A 16,917-nucleotide genomic window follows, 5' to 3' on the forward strand; every position below is an offset into this window, starting at 1 on the left:
TCCTATTAAAATATGGCCTCAAGTTCTCGATATCGCATTCTGGTGGCCAACCGTCCCTCACGTACGATAGTACCCTACTGAGCATCGCGTCCTTAGCTGTTTTTAATTTTACTGCATTGTAATCTAACAGTAAAGCTTCTTGAGCGAAATGCAAATATGTCTGCTCTGGAATTGTAGCCTCCTCAGACCGCCCCGCCTCCGGCAGCCGCGACAGACCGTCCGCGCAGTTATCTGTAGTTTTGACATATTCTATCTCGTAATCGTACGCTGACAAAATGACAGCCCACCTCTGCAACCTACTAGCGGTCATTTGAGGAATGTTTTTATGTTGCCCAAATATAGAAACCAAAGGTTTATGATCGGTGCGTAATAAAAACTTGCGTCCGTATAAATATTGGTGAAATTTCTTTAACGCAAATATTATTGCTAATCCTTCGCGATGAATCTGGGAATAATTTCTTTCCGCGTCACTAAGCGACCTTGACGCAAACGCAACTGCTCGCTCGCGCCCCCTGTCGTCCCTTTGTGAAAGCACTGCCCCGACGCCCTTCGGACTTGCGTCACAAGTCAGCACCAGTTGCAGGTCTGGATTGTAATGAGCCAGGACCTCCGCACTCGTAAGCAACTTTTTAACTTCCCGGAATGACCGCTCACACTCTCCGTCCCAGTTCCAGACCACATTCTTTCGTAACAAGTTATACAATGGTGCTAATATAAAACTAATGTTTTTAATGAACTTCGCAAAGAAATTTACCATCCCCAAGAAAGAACGTAATTCGGACATGTCCTGAGGAGCAGCCATTTTCAAAATTGAATTTACTTTTGACTTATCTGCCCTTATCCCTTCTTTGGAGACCACATACCCAAGATACGTTACCTCTTGTGTTAAAAAAACGCATTTACTTTCTTTCAACTTTAACCCGTTTTCTAACAAGCGTTGTAGAACCAATTCCAGAGAGCGTATATGCTCCGCCTCTGACTTACCCCCTATTATGACGTCATCTAGAAATACCTGAACGTTAGGAATACCCCTTAATAAACCCGTCATTATCCTCTGGAAAATACCTACACTTGATGCCAGTCCGTAAACTAAACGATTATACCTGAAAAGGCCTCGGTGGGTATTTATTACGGTATATATTTTAGACTCATCTAGTTCTATCTGGTTGTATGCTTGTGATAAATCAATCTTGCTAAAATACTGATTACCGTTTAAACCTACTAACACGTCATCAATTTTAGGCAAAGGATAACGATCGACCAGTAAGACGGGGTTCAAAGTAGACTTATAGTCCGCACATAATCTAAGTGTGCCGTCCGGCTTAGGAATAGGTACCAGTGGCGAGGCCCAGTCGGAGTGGTCCACGGGCTCGATGACGCCCGCGCGCAGCATGGCGTCCAGCTCGGCGTCCACGCGCGCGCCCAGCGCGTACGGCAGCGGCCGCGCGCGGTGGAACACCGGCGCCGCGCCCTCGCGCACCGCCAGCGTCGCCCTGCCGCCCGTGTACCGTCCCAGACCGCCACTGAACAGCTCCTTATATCTGTCGAGCAATTTTACAATCTTGTTATTTACTTGCGACACAAAATTACAATTTACTTTGGGAATAGGTATATCCGGAATTTTAATACCTAATTCTGCCAACCATTGCCTTCCTATTAACGAGGTCGTGGCGGAATCAATAATAAACAGTTGCAAAACTTTTGTAATATTACCGTAACTAACTTTAGGTCTAATCAAACCGAATGGCTCGTATTTAGTATTATTTATAAATGTAAAAACCGTTTTACCGGATTCTAACTCACAATGACTAAATAGCTTTTCATACATATCTTTACTAATACAGGCCATAGCCGTGCCCGTGTCTATCTCCATAGTAACAAGTATATTGTCTATATACACAGAAACACTTACTGGTTTATAGTCGTTCAAGCACAGATGGTTTAATTCTTGCTCGAAGTCATACTCATTTCCGCCGATACCCTCGTCTCCCCCTTGTTGCGCATCTCCGAAATGTAGGCCATTTCTCTCCGCCCTACCCCACTCCGGGCAAACCCGGCGTAAATGGCCCGTGCGCTGGCACTTGCTGCATACGAAGCTCTTATAACGGCAGCTCCCGTAGGTATGGTTCTGTGCACCACAGGCCCCACAAGACGAATAGCGCTGTTGCGGCCCAACTGTAGGGCCCCCACTGGACCGGTTGGCCCTGCCGAAGGCCGCCCGCTGCTGGCCGGCCCATGCCGGGGCCGCTCCGCCACCTCCGCGCCTGCGCTGGCCGCCCGCGCCGGCGCCCGCGCCCGCTCCCGCGCCCGACGCCGCGAGCGCATGTACCGCGGTCGCCTCCGCCCCGCCTGCGCCGCTCGCGCCGGCGCCCGACTCCCTCGACGTCTTCGCCTCCACCGCGGCCGCGTCCCGCTCCGCCGCCTCGAGGGCGGTCGCGACCGTCACCGCTCGCGCATAGGTCACGTCGTCGCTCTCGGCGAAGAGCCTCTGGCGAATAATGTCACTCCTGATCCCACACACGAACTGATCGCGCATGTTGTCATCCAGTTTTTCTCCAAACTTGCAATATCTTGACAACCTTTTTAACTCTGCCACATAACCGGCTATATTCTCATCCGCACCCTGCCTCCTCTGTCTGAACCGGAACTGCTCCGCTAACGCCGATGGCGCCGGTTGCAAGTGCTGACTCATGCACTTCACCGCCTCGTCGAACGTTAACGTCGATAGCTCCTTCGGACTAGCCAAATTCACCAATAGTTCGTATGCCTCGTCCTCCATAGACGCTATAAACACAGGTAATTTCATGTCATCCGCCACTTTATTCACTTTTAAGTACATGTTAAGCCGATCCACGTATGACGACCACACCCCGCACTTGACATCGAACACACTTAATTTACCGATTGACATGACTTTGATATTATTTTTATTGTCCGTCGAGATATACTTTACTTATATGACTCGTCGCCACTGTAATGTATCCAGGAAAATCCTAGGGATAATTATATTAGCGGGAGCACAAGAAAACACAGCCGTTAGGAATCAATATGTATTGCAAGAATACTCAATTCTACCCGCACCTGTCATACGTTTTTATCGAACTGTAATGATCTACCTACATTACAGAACTGACCTAAAATTCACTGAAAATATTAAAAAAACAGACTTACTTAAAAAGCGAAACGCGCAGCCTACACTTGCTACCTTTTAACTTGGGGGGTTAGTGACTCAGCGGTTCAGTGTCTACGGTGTGATTGAGCTAGGCTTGAGACTGATTTATAATATAATCAGTAAATATATGACTTACATTAATGTTTATAATAAAATTACATTAAGTATTACGAGTAAATAAGTCTACTAAAAATATACTAGGTACAATAAATATTTTATGGACCGCCTTGTAAATAAGTCACTAACCGTTTGAGCTATTTGGGGCGTCACTTTGTACAAAAAATCGGTGGAAAATGTATTCACTTTTTTACACAATATTTAGTCTATTTGCTTGCGGTTTTCGCTAGTCAGGCATTCTGGCGGCAGAATATTGAACTTATATTGATTTATTTTATATATTTTTCTGCACCGGATTTGTTTTAATGGCAGTATTTAATCTAAAATTATTATTTTTGTTGTTTAATTAAATTTTACATCAAATTACTTTAACACTGTTTTGTATAAAATGCAACTTTTTCACGCTTTTAAAGAAAGTCTTAGATAGATAGATTAGATATAAATTGTTAGGCATAATTTGTATTTTAGTAAAAATTATATAAACCTGTATTTTAGTATTCACCTACTTTTACTTTTGTGGGTAATTTCTTATTTATTGCGTGCACGTATTTTAACAGTTTAAACTGAATTGTTACTAACCTATTAATTTTTTAATTAAATTTTAATTAGTTGTATTTTCATAATAATTGATTAAACTCTAGGAGAATGAAACAAATAATTATATTTATTTCTAAGTATAACTATATTCCATGTAATATTATTTTTAAGAAACGTTTCCGAAGGATTTTCACCTCCAGGCGTATAAGCCCAATGTGGCCAATTCCGAATAGGGGATATCCCTATCCCGGCCACCAGATATATTAAACTTATTTTCTTTTGGTGACTGAAATGCTGCTTATTTTCCCTACGGCGGTAATATGGCTCATTTATCTTAAGTACTGATTTTCATTGTTAAGAATTCGTTCTGGATTTGTTTTCTTTAGGGTTTAAAAAAATATGGTGTCTACATTGACGTTCCTGATTAAAAAAAAAAAAAAAAAACAAAATACCCTGTACCTAATTAAAATAATGTTACCCATCCTGTACTTAATTAAAATAATTTTATTTAGTTTATGACTACTTTGAATCGCTTAACATTTAGTACATAATTAATATAATTATATATCTTAGATCTATTAAGACGCTGTTAAATAATCTAGAATACGAAATATTGATGTTTTTAGACATTTAATGATAAACGTACGACCAGTTTTAAAAAATATAGGAAAGTAAGTTTAATTAAGACTATATTTGTTTTAAATGAGCGTGTCTTTTTTGTCCACTTTTTAAGTGAAATATTTTTGATAAATATTATGTTATTTCTACTCAGAATCACTATATTTTTCAATCTTATAGGTAAAAAAGTGACCCTATATAAGAGTTTTCCTATTGTTTTACCATTTCCCATAAGGGGCAATAAAAGACAGTAACAAAAATATTTGGAAATTCTGGGCGATTTTTTTCTCCTACTGATAGAAAGTGTTTGTGATTATGTGCAGAACTGACCTAAACTTCACTAAAAATATAAAAATAACAAAATGGACAGAGAAAGATACGCTCAATCGCACTTTTGTTTTGTCTTCAAGTGTGAGTGCTAAACAAGGAGCCCCAAATGCTTGTTAAGTATATTTTAATTCAAACCAATATAAATAGGTTTTTGAAATCTCTGAAATATTTAGAGACAAATCGGTGAAATGGGGTATTGTTATACGCCGTGTTTTTTCCGTTTTCCGTTAAATTGGACACATCGTGGGGCTCATTAACAGGAACCACCCGATAACACTTTGTGAAATTAGAAAGAAATAACAAATGGTAAAATATTGTTCAATAATTCGTCGTTTGTCGATCTTTATTTATTTATTTATTTACATGAACATTAAACTAGTTTTAAAATACGAGTTGTTAATCATACATTATAGAAAACAAATAAGTTATTACGGATGTAAGTCAAGTGTTAAAGAATGCAAGGTAGCGCCACCTAGGGACTTCTGTAAGAAGTTGTCCGTTTTTTACTAAACTAACCAATTGTCTTCTAGGTTGGTAGTGCCTTTATGAGATGTATTTTTGGAGTGCAGTTTTTAGTATAATTCAATTTATAATTAGGGTATGACATTTGTCTATTTTTAACTGAAAGGGATATTACAAAACCTTCGCAGTCTTTTTCTTTCTATATACTTTCTGCTTACTTATTTGTATATACCTAGGTAGTGTCGGTACCGCATAGGTGACTCTGGAGTTCCATTGGCTACGGTACCATCAGGCGTGATATAAAAATACGCTATAAAAATATTTTGCTGAATAGTTATTTACAATTATATGGTAATCTTTTTCATATATTCGAAATAATTATTGTACAAAATATATTCTATCATCATTTACATAAATTGAGCTACATGGCAAACTTATCCGTGTAAGGGATCTCTTCCAGATAATCTTAGTGTAGATGGGTGGAAAACTTTAATTAGATAGACAAACTTATAGAATAGGTATATATACATATATATATAGTTACAATACAATAGTCAATAATATAAGAAAAATGTAATTTCCCACAAATAAATAAGTTTCCTGCGTGATTTTTAATAGGATACTTTAATATTTAATAATTAGACAGGCAGTTTTATGTCAACTGATATGGCTGTATCCTATACCATCAAGAAAATTATCATGAACGAGTTCTATAATAGATAGGAACAATGCCAAAATATGTATAACGAGTTTATTGCTAAAAGGTTAAGGTCGTGGATACAGATATTTGGCACTTTGTCCACATCTTAATTTCAGACCTTGATTTTATCTAGAAAGAAGGGAAGAAAAAAATTACTTATTTGGTGTAAAACATTTACTTACCCATACATCTTAGACTAGTATGAACTTACACCAAAATGCCAACTCAGCATATGCCGATGTAAGATGCTTAAAAGTCATGGCACTGGTTTTCAGGGCACCCATAATAGGCTAGTTTCCTATAGTTAAAACAAAATATTTTATGCAGTGCACTAAATAAAGCACATAATTAGAAGAAAAATATGGACAGTAGTTATGTTTTAAGATAATTTCTATTTAATAATAATAAGTCAAAGAGAAAGATATAAAGTAAATGAATTGACCGTGACGTCACTCCTCAGTATTTCATAGTAATTCCATATTAGCAAAGCGTTTTGACAGTTCTTATAAAGAAGCTGATTTGACTAGTAGGAAACTAGCCTATACCTACGCTGTGTGTAATATTTAGAAAAAGTCCTTAAACTTCATTAGGATCCCACAATCCTTTATCTAATGACAACGGGACCAAGTGTGAATATAGGTACAGTTTCAAATGTTTAAAACATTAGATTCGCGTAACTTGACAAATAAATGTACTTTGGTTAGTTAGTTAATGGATGAACTTGCGGAACTTGTTAGTTCATATTCTGCCAGGGTTTTGTCGTATCGTATTATAATTATGTACCTATACCTAATTGTTAGATAATAGTTATTTGTTATACAAGGGGGCAAAGTTGTATTTTAACGCCGAGTGTGGAAGAACACACGAGAAGTAAAATACATTTGCACCCGTGTGTAACACAAAACTTTCCCCCTCACTATAGCGAGGAAACTACAACGCAAAAAATGCGTTTATCACTGCTTCCAGTAGTTCCACAGGTGGTAAATCATCTTTATTACTAAGATTCACCTACTGTTATCAATTTTAAAACAGTTAATTTGACTTTATTCAAGGTAAAATTACTTTACCCACTAGTGGATAAAATGCGTTTTTACCCGCTGGTATAAAAGGAAAAAAACACGTGTTTCCGAGCTAGTGAGGGGAAAAATAAATAACGGGTGTCCCTAAAACCAACGCCAAAATGAAAAGAGGTGACAGGACATCTCATTGGCTATCATATTAAGCAAAGACTTTAATGAAAATGTCATGGTTTTCGAGATAGTGGCACATTTTTATTTTTTTTCTTTACCTACGTTTTATTAAGCAAAATTAGTACCCAAAACGATCAATAAATATCTAAAAAATATTCGATTAATGTGACAGCTAATGAAATGTCCATCACCCCTTTTTATTGTGGCGTTGGTTTTAGGAACGCCCGGTATAATTTATATGGGTGGTATTTAAACGAAAATCAAAAAAATTACTTTTTTTACGCAAATATAGTCCAAATTCATATCAAAAATACTAATTGAACAGCAAAATTTGCAACTCAAAATATTACTAAATACACTTCAATAATATTCGTGGCGTGCATCTATTTTAACTTTTAGTAAAGCTTTTTCATGATTGCATCGCTAATAATTACTAACGCACAGTATACCTAGCAACGCTTTTTTTTTAAATGTAGCTTCTATTTTTACATAATATACAGCAGTTTAATCTAAATGACACAGCATTTTATTCTAATTGCAATCATTTTTTTTATTAATTACAACATAAAGTGACCAGCAAAAAAAAAAAAATTTAAAGCGCATTCAGAAAAGAACGGCTTTTTTAACCGCCGCCTAAAATATCTTAAAAGAAGGTGGTTCTCTATTAGTTTGTATTTTTTCTTAATGTTTGTTCCTCGATATCTCCGTCGTTACTGGACCGATTTTGAAATTTTATTTGATTGGTTGTATATACATACAGATTGGTCCCATTTTTCTCAGAACCCAGTTCTGATGATGGGATCCTGGAGAAATCGAGGGAACTCCTCAAATCTTCAGATCTTCTTATGCCTTTCAAGGCATACATATGGCGATTTTTGTGTTTTTAAAAGAACAGCATGCATTTACGTACGGAACAGTGACATTTGGTGCAGTGGAACTGCTGATGATGGTCAGAACGGAACTCCTCAAATCTGAACGGCACGCTTATACTGACTTTGGTATTTTTATAAAAACAGCATGCACTTACGTCCAGAACAGTGACATTTGGTGCAGTGGAACTCCTGATGATGGTCAGAACGGAACTCCTCAAATCTGAACGCCACGCTTATAGTGACTTTGGTATTTTTATAAGAACAGCATGCACTTACGTCCAGAAAAGTGACATTTGGTGCAGTGGAACTGCAGATGATGGTCAGAACCGAACTCCTCAAATCTGAATGGCACACTTATAGTGACTTTGGTATTTTTATAAAAACAGCATGGATTTCAGAACAGTAACATTTATTTTGCATATTGACTTTTCAAGTCAAATTTTGTCAAGCTTCTATTTCTTATAATCGGATTCATGAGGAATTGAGGAAACTCCTCAAATCCCGGTATACGTATATTGATTTTTGTTGCCATCAAATAATTAAAGCATTAAAAGCAGTTTAAAAAAATACCTACACATTTCTACATAATCCAACATTCGCAAGTAGCTTTCACCAGAACCCCAAAGGTTTTTTTCTCTTAAAACTTATTGACTACTTCTAACCTAACCTAACCCACTTTTCTCACAAAAGTTTGTTTCCGTGAGGGTCAAAGTTCTAACCTAATCTAACCCACTTATCTCACAAAAGTTTGTTTCTCTGAGAGTCGCAGTTCTAACCTGGATCCCACTGGCCCGGGAAAGACAAGTGGGTATGTCCGACTCCCATGGACTCCCTTGGGGTGTTCCGACGCTCGCCTTGGGCGGGGTTTCGGGAACACGGTTGTAGACCACCGTTGCCCCGCCAGCGTTGCCCTTGCGGGCCCGGCTCTTGTGGCTGGTCATGCAGCCTACTCCGCTGAAGGTACCCTTAAAACGCTTGAGGGCCTTCCAGCACAGAAACTCTTCAGGCGGGTGATGTAGCTCCCGGTCCATCACCCGCAAGTTTCAGTTAGGGCGGCATCAGTCTCTCTGCGAAGACTCTTCGCCGCCTGCCTGGCCTTCTGCGGCGCTGAGCTCGCGCACTTTTTCGGCGGCCTCCTTTTGCGTCATGACAACGACGCTAAAGGTGGTCACTGCCTCCCACTCCTCTTCACTGCTAAGCATATGGCGTATTAGCGCCGGCAGTGAGAGATCACCCCCTATAACCGTGAACAGGGCAGCGCGAGGCTCATCCCAAGCAGGGCACTCTTCGCGCGTGTGTTGGGCCGTGTCCACTGCTCTTCGATCACAATGGTGACACGCTGTAGTAGGCTCCCTTCCCACCCTCTCACACAGGTACCAGCCGAAGCAGCCGTGCCCCGTCAGGAGCTGTGTGAGATGGAAAGAAGGTGCGCCGTACTTACGTTCCACCCATTCTTTTAGAACGGGCCGAACAGCGGCCGCTTCTTTCTGGTTCCCGGCTAGCTCCCGGAATCTCGAAACGCTCGAAGAGCACTTCTCGTGCTTCCTCTCTCCACTTTTGGATTTCTTGAGGGGCAGGCCAGTTCTCTTCCCTCCTTGCTGCCGTCACCCGCCAATAGACCGTGGTTTGAACCTTGGCTTCAAGGTCCCACGGCGGGCTTCCGGCTAGTAGGCTAGCTGCCGCGTACGAATTGTCGCGGTACGCTCGAGCCACCCTGAGAACTATAGCTCGTTGAGGACGACGCAGAAGGGCCTCACTTTTAGATCTCAGGGTGTCCGCCCATATTGGCGCCCCGTAGAGGGCCATTGAATGTACCACGCTCATATAGAGTCGTCTACATGCTCCTCCTGGCTCGTCCAGATTTGGGAGAATACGCCCAAGCGCGCCGGCAGCAGCCAGCAATTTTGGGGCCAGACGCTTGAAGTGTTCCTCGAACCTACCGTCGAGAACGAGTCCCAGGTACTTCATCGTCGACCCGATAGCTATGGAAGTTCCCCCCACTGTAATTTGGGCTCCCTCCGGAGGTTTATTTCGAGGCCCGTGGAAGACCGGAACCTCGGATTTGTGCAGTGCGACTTCCAGACCTAGCGCCCGAATCCTATGCACTACGTGTGCTACCCCAGCTGTGGCTACATAGGCGGCCTCCCTGTAGGTTCTGCCACGGGCCGACACGAGAGTGTCATCAGCATAGCAGGAGATGCTGACCCCCCGCAGAGTGGCCCCGCGTAAGACCCAATCGTATCCAATGTTCCACAGGAGCGGCCCCAACACCGAGCCCTGTGGAACACCGCACGCCATTTTCCGTCTTCCCCAGCCATCTTTAGTTGGGAATACCACAAGCCGCCCGGCAAAGTATTCCGCCACTGTGTTTTGTAGATGATTGGGCACATTGTGATATTTGAGTGCCGCCTTTATTGTCTATTGTCTCCCAGGGTAAGGTATTGAATGCATTCGAAATGTCTAGTGACACAGGCATCACAGTCCCACCCCCGGGAGTGGAAATCTCCTCTTCTGCGAAGTCCCTTACGTGGGCAATTGCGTCTAGTGTCGAACGCTGCGGACGGAAGCCATATCGGCAATCGCTCAGACCCGGCTGCATGCTCTTAACGAGACGGGCGGCGACTATACTTTCGAAGACCGGAAGAAGGGCCGGAGCTTTTGCCTTACGCTCCGATACGATCTGCCCCATGGATCCCTGTTGAGCGCTTCCCTGGCCTCTTTGGCCTGCGCGATAGCATTATGCAGCGTTTTACGAGCGGCCCTGTACAATTCGTAAAAAGCATCTTCCTCTTCTTGAACTCGGATGCGCCTTCTTCTACTTCTTGTGTATTGACGGCGCGCAGCCACGCAAGCGTTTCGCAATTGATTCTGGCAGTGAATTCTAGCAATGAGTTCTGGTATCCACCAGTACACCCGTCGTTTCGTCGAAAGAAGTTTTGCTCTAGGCATCGCTGCGTCGCAGATGCGAATCAGCGCAGCTCCGAGTTGTTCCACCTCATGCTCAACCCTAACGTCCACTGAACCATTACTTTGCCCCCAAGACTCAACGATGGCCGCCTCCTTGGGCACAGTTCTAACCTTTTTTTTTTTGACCCAGGGGAATCCGTTAATATGGATCCCACTGGCCCGGGAGAAGCTAGTGGGTATGTCCGACTCGCACGGACTAAACCCCCTGGGGCGTTCCGCCGCTCGCTCTTTGGACGGGGTTTCGGGCACTCGGTTGCAGGCCTCCGATACCCCGTCAGCGTTGCCCTTGCGGGTCCTTCTCGAAGACTGCTTAGGCAGCTTACTCCGCTGAAGGCCCTCGGAACACGGGAGGGCCTTCCAGCTCGGAACGTCGTTTAGGTGGGTGATGGGACTCCCGATCCATCACCCGCAGGTTCCATGGGCGCCAGAAGAGTTCCGGCGCCCGGCGGTGGACATGGTCTTTGGTTCCACCGCTAACCTAGTCGGCCGCAAAGGATAGGGAGAACGGCGCACCGTAATACCGCTACAGCGGAGCGGCCCCGCCAAGGTCGCAGGGGGTAGGGAGAGTGGCGCACCGCTATACCATCACGCCTCTCCTCCTGCGATCCCACCTCGGCTACCGTGGGAGGGCACAGAGCGGCATCCCATACTGCCGGATCTTCCCTCCCACGGCAGTCCTCCCAAATGCGTCTCAAGTGGGCTTTACAAGCCCATTTGGAGCATCCTCCTCGGGCCAGCTCGCCCAGCAACAAGCCGGCCCTGGGTACCTCTTAAGCTTCGCCGTGGGTGACCAGTCCACGGTTACTAAGCCCCCCCACCACGGCAAGGTGGGCACCCTCGGGAGGAGGGGAGGGGGGGGGGCACAGTTCTAACCTAACCTAACCCACTTTTCTCACAAAAGTTTGTTTCCGTGAGGGTCGCAGTTCTAACCTAACCTAACCCAATTTTCTAGCAAAAGTTTGTTTTCGTGACGGTGACAGTTCTGTTCCTTAGAAATAATGCAATGAATTAAGATATTGTAGCTATAATAATTATTAAATTAGCTGAACGTGAATACTTAAAAAATAAGAAAAAAGGATGTATGCTCTTCGAATTGAATAATTTGCTATGAAGACGGGTAAATTGCTGCGCAATTAGTATTTTTGATAAGATTGTTGTATTTTTGTTCCTAAAGGAATTTAATTGTCTTGCATTAGAGGAAAAAAGTAATGTCGTGCTGATGTGTATTTTGGAATAATCTGCATTACTAGTTTTGTTAATCATTTAGTTTATTTGCAGTGAAGTAATTAATTTGATGTACAGAAGTATATTATTGATGACGATAAATTGATAGGCGATTATTTTTTTGCTGTGCGCTTAATAATATCCCAATTTATATTAAGTAAACATAAAATGTATGAATTATTAAGAGATTTAAGAGCTTATTATTCCGATACTAAACATCTCATTATGATTTATAACTACTTCGAACTAAGCATTTATTTCTGTTAAGCATTATTATTCTAATATTGTATGTTACGAGACTTACGAAGATATATCTAACTACATTTCAAATGGGTGTTTTCAGAAACCTTTTTTTTTTTATTAAAAAACGTACTAAAATTTATAAAAGTCATTGTTTGAACCCTGACTAGAAATATACGACTATTGTCAAGAGGGCGCTGTTGTTTTTGATGTATGTATGCGTTAATTGACAGTTCTAGAAAGGTAGTATGAAATGAAGAAAATAATTCTAATGAAATTCCGCAACATGGCGCGTAGTATAAACTTATTTCTGGAATGTCCTAATTAAAAAAAAATATTTAATGTGGTAAAATATAACTGTGAAATCACCCATAAAAGTAATAAATTAAATCTAATCCATCTGTTCCTCTTCGCTGTCCTTACAAATAATTAAATTATTTATATTATAAGTAAGTGTCAAATTACACGTCAAAGACATATGTATACAAGGATTTATACTAGTCATTTAGTGATATATGATAGTTTTATACAATTAGGTACTTATATCGTTACATTTTTAACAGGTATCAATATCAATAGTTATACGGAATATTTTGTGTATACCAAACTAATAAAAATAGCTACAAAACCGTGTTTGATTGCCAACATACACATAATTATTAATAATTTTACTTAATTTTATTTAAAGCTAATTTTATTTTTTTATTAAATTTTATTTTAATGTTATGGAATAGGTAGTCATTAGTTTAACAAGGGACCAAAGTTGTTGTTTAGCTGCACGTGCCAATATTGATCCCCGAGCTAGCCGAGATGTTTTAAAATTGCGAGGGATTCAAGGCACGACAGTTACACCAACTTTGCCACCTAGTGAAACACAACAAATTTTCTCAACACCAACACGAGAAAAATAATAACTATAAGACATGAAACCAAATCAAATCCATAAGTTTATTTAACATTTATGTTTCAATATTATTTCTTGTCCGTTTTTGCCGCGCTATGACAACTGGTTCTTCAAGAAGCAGGTTGCTAGGCAGAGTGATGGCAGATGGACTAAAATGGTGGCCGCTCACAGATGTAAGAAGCGCTTGGCATCCGTTAGCTCGTTGGGTGGACGACATACGGAAAATAGCGGGTCACAACTGCATGAGACTAGCCCAGGAACGGGAAAAGTGGCGTAGAAGAACTATGCCCAGCAGTGGGCGATAAAGGACTGATGATGATGATGATGAAGAACCAGGTGTTGGTTCTCAAAGGTCGGCAACGCGTAAGTGGCTCCCCTGATGCTGCTTATGCCCATGGGCGGCCATGACTGCTTCCCATCAGGCGGCTCGTCTGCTCGTTTGCTCGTATTTCCAAGGATTATTTATATAGGATTTACATACTTCATACTAAGAAACGTACCTCGATTTTTTAGCGCCATCTATTAAATACTATCATAACTACACTGATGATGCCTACATTTTTTTTAAATGCGTACACTGAGAGAAATTTGCATTGTGAATTTAACAAGTTCGACTTGTTGCGGTTTATCCGTTTGAATCAGCCAAACGTATGTTTAAAACAATATGTGTCAGGTTGTTTTTATAAAATCGACTTGTTGATTCAAATATATTGCCGATTTAAATGACAAGTAGCTTGTTGTTTGAACCAAAGAGCACGTAGGCGCTATTTTTAGATGATCAAACGAACTTACCTGAAGTGAAGTTCGATCTTAATTGTCATGTCTTCGCTGAAAGATTTATATTATTTAACGAAGGTAGTTGCCCTGCAACTTCACGACGTATTCGCACCTAGTTCATCGGTATCGTAGAAAGAGAGAAAAGATACCGCCTCCTCTTCTACGATGCCGGTCCCGGTAAGCCTCATTCTTTTCAGAGCCTACATATTTCAACATTGTAATCACGGGGCTCAAATAGGGTGGGAGGGAACCTAAATCTTTCAGCGAAGACATGACAATTAAGATCGAACTTCACTTCAGGTAAGTTCGTTTGATCATCTAATTGTCATGTCTTCGCCTCAAGATTTATATTATTTAACGAAGGTAGATGTTCAGAGCTGAACAATGTTGAAATATAAATAAAAAAACCAATATTCAAATCAAGAATTGTATATTTGAGAAATCATAATATATCTACTGTAGAAACAGTAGCTAATATCTCATTATTTAGAAATTAATATTTAGAAAATATTTGATCAATCAAATAATGCTAAAGCAAAACAAGCACTAGAATTTGCAATAGGAAGTTTATTAAAAATCACAAAGACCAAAGATTGACGTCCCGCTGTCTTCCTAATGGTATCGACATTAACACCAGCTCTCTCGGTAGCTGAAGTAGATGCGTGCCTCGTGCACGTTGGTGTCGATACCACTAGCCGACAGCGTTTGCTTAATCCAGCGTGCTACAGTTTGAGAATGACTCCATGATAAGGGCCTTTGGTGTTAAAATCAATTTAGTATCTTTGTAAGTCTTTTAGTATATTAATTAGTCTTATTGAATACGTTAGCTTTAAATAAGTAAGTAGTCTATTATTTATTACCTTTTCTAGACATATACTTGGTCGTTGATTGAATAAAGGTAATTCTAATACAGATTGTTTTCTTATGAATAACATCTAACTAGACCTAAAATCTCATTAGGGTAATAATAACTAAGGTGATTTAATACTTTAAAGGGATCCCAAGTACTTAAGGAAAGTTGGTTTTAATTTAAAAACTCCCTTAAAACCCTTTTTAAGTGATCGTCTTGAGTCAAATTATTTTGATAAATAAGTGACAAAGCCGAAGGATGATTATTGAGAATATCATAAGAAGCTCCTTTCCCTAAACGCACTGTTAGAAAATCTAAAACGTTGTAATTTTTTATATCCAGTGCGTCAATGCCTTTTATAATACAATAATGCCACCAACGAAAGCCTAGAAGAATAAATAAGCCAAAAGACATTGCCAACGCCTTCAATGACTACTTTATTAATATAACTCATAAAAATGCCAACGCCGACATAAACTTAAGACACTATAATCATGACCTAAAACCGAACAGTTCAAATATGTTTCTCTCTCCCGCTGATTCGACAGAAGTAGCCAAAATTATAAGAACACTCAAAAACACTCAATCTGTGGGTTACGATGAGATTGCAACCAAAATAGTTAAGTCAACTGCTGGTATCATTGCCCCAATATTTTCTCATTTAATCAATCTAATGTTTGAGCAGGGCATTTTTCCGGAAGTGCTGAAAGTTTCTGTTGTTAAACCTATTTATAAAGCTGGGGACAAAATAAGTCCTGGTAACTATAGGCCAATTACACTTATACCTATATTTGCAAAAATAATAGAGAGAGCTATGTTTACTAGATTAATGAGCTTCATAAACAAATGTAACATAATTTGTGACCAGCAATATGGCTTTCAAAAAGGAAAGTCCACAACATTGGCCACTTTCAATATAATTAATAAAATAGCGGACCAGATAGACAAAGGGCAAAATACAGTCGCAGTATTTTTTGACATGAGTAAGGCGTTCGACCACGTATCTCATAAACTTCTATTGCATAAATGTGAGAAATATGGCATGAGAGGCTTAGTTTACTCATGGCTTGAGAGTTATTTAAGCAATCGGCGTCAAACTGTGGAGGTAACAGATCTGGACACTGATAATGTTCAAAATCAGTACAGGTCTGACATAAAAAATAATAAAGTAGGAGTTCCCCAAGGAACTATCTTAGGACCCTTATTATTTCTATTATATATCAATGACCTGCCCTCTGCTACTGACCACGACTGTACACTATTTGCAGACGACATATCCATTGTCATATCTGATACTTCTACCCAACATTACAACCATGTCATTAATGAAGCCATCATTACTATAATGAATTGGTTAAAAGACAACCACTTACAAGTGAATGTCGAAAAAACTAAATTTATCCAATTCACTAATCAACGGGGTAAAAAAGAACCACTTACTTTAACACATAATGGCAAAACCTTAGCAGAGTGTGATAACACCAAGTTCTTAGGTATTGTTCTGGATGATAGATGCACGTGGAGCATGCATGTCGATAAAGTTTGTACCAATATTAGTAGATATGCCTATGTTTTAATGCGCCTGTCAAAAACTGCTGATAAAAACACAGTCATGAAAGCATATCACGGATTTGTGGCATCTAACTTAAGATACGGATTACTGCTCTATGGCAATTCACCTCATATAAATCGTACCCTTATTGCCCAAAAGAAGTGTATAAGGGCAATCTGCAACACCTCGCGACGGGCGTCTTGCAAAAACCTATTTGTGGATCTAAAGTTGTTAACAGTACATGCCCTGTATATATATGAAGTGTGTGTCTTTGTAAAAATGCACCCTAACATGTTCAAAAAAAAGGGGAAATAACACACTTTAACACAAGATTTCCAAACAAGCTAGTCCTACCAAAAATAAACACTAAAATGAAAAATAGCTGCTGTTACACAATGTGCATTA

The sequence above is a fragment of the Leguminivora glycinivorella genome, chromosome Z (genome assembly GCF_023078275.1).
Source record: "Leguminivora glycinivorella isolate SPB_JAAS2020 chromosome Z, LegGlyc_1.1, whole genome shotgun sequence".
Lineage (NCBI taxonomy): Eukaryota > Metazoa > Arthropoda > Insecta > Lepidoptera > Tortricidae > Leguminivora > Leguminivora glycinivorella.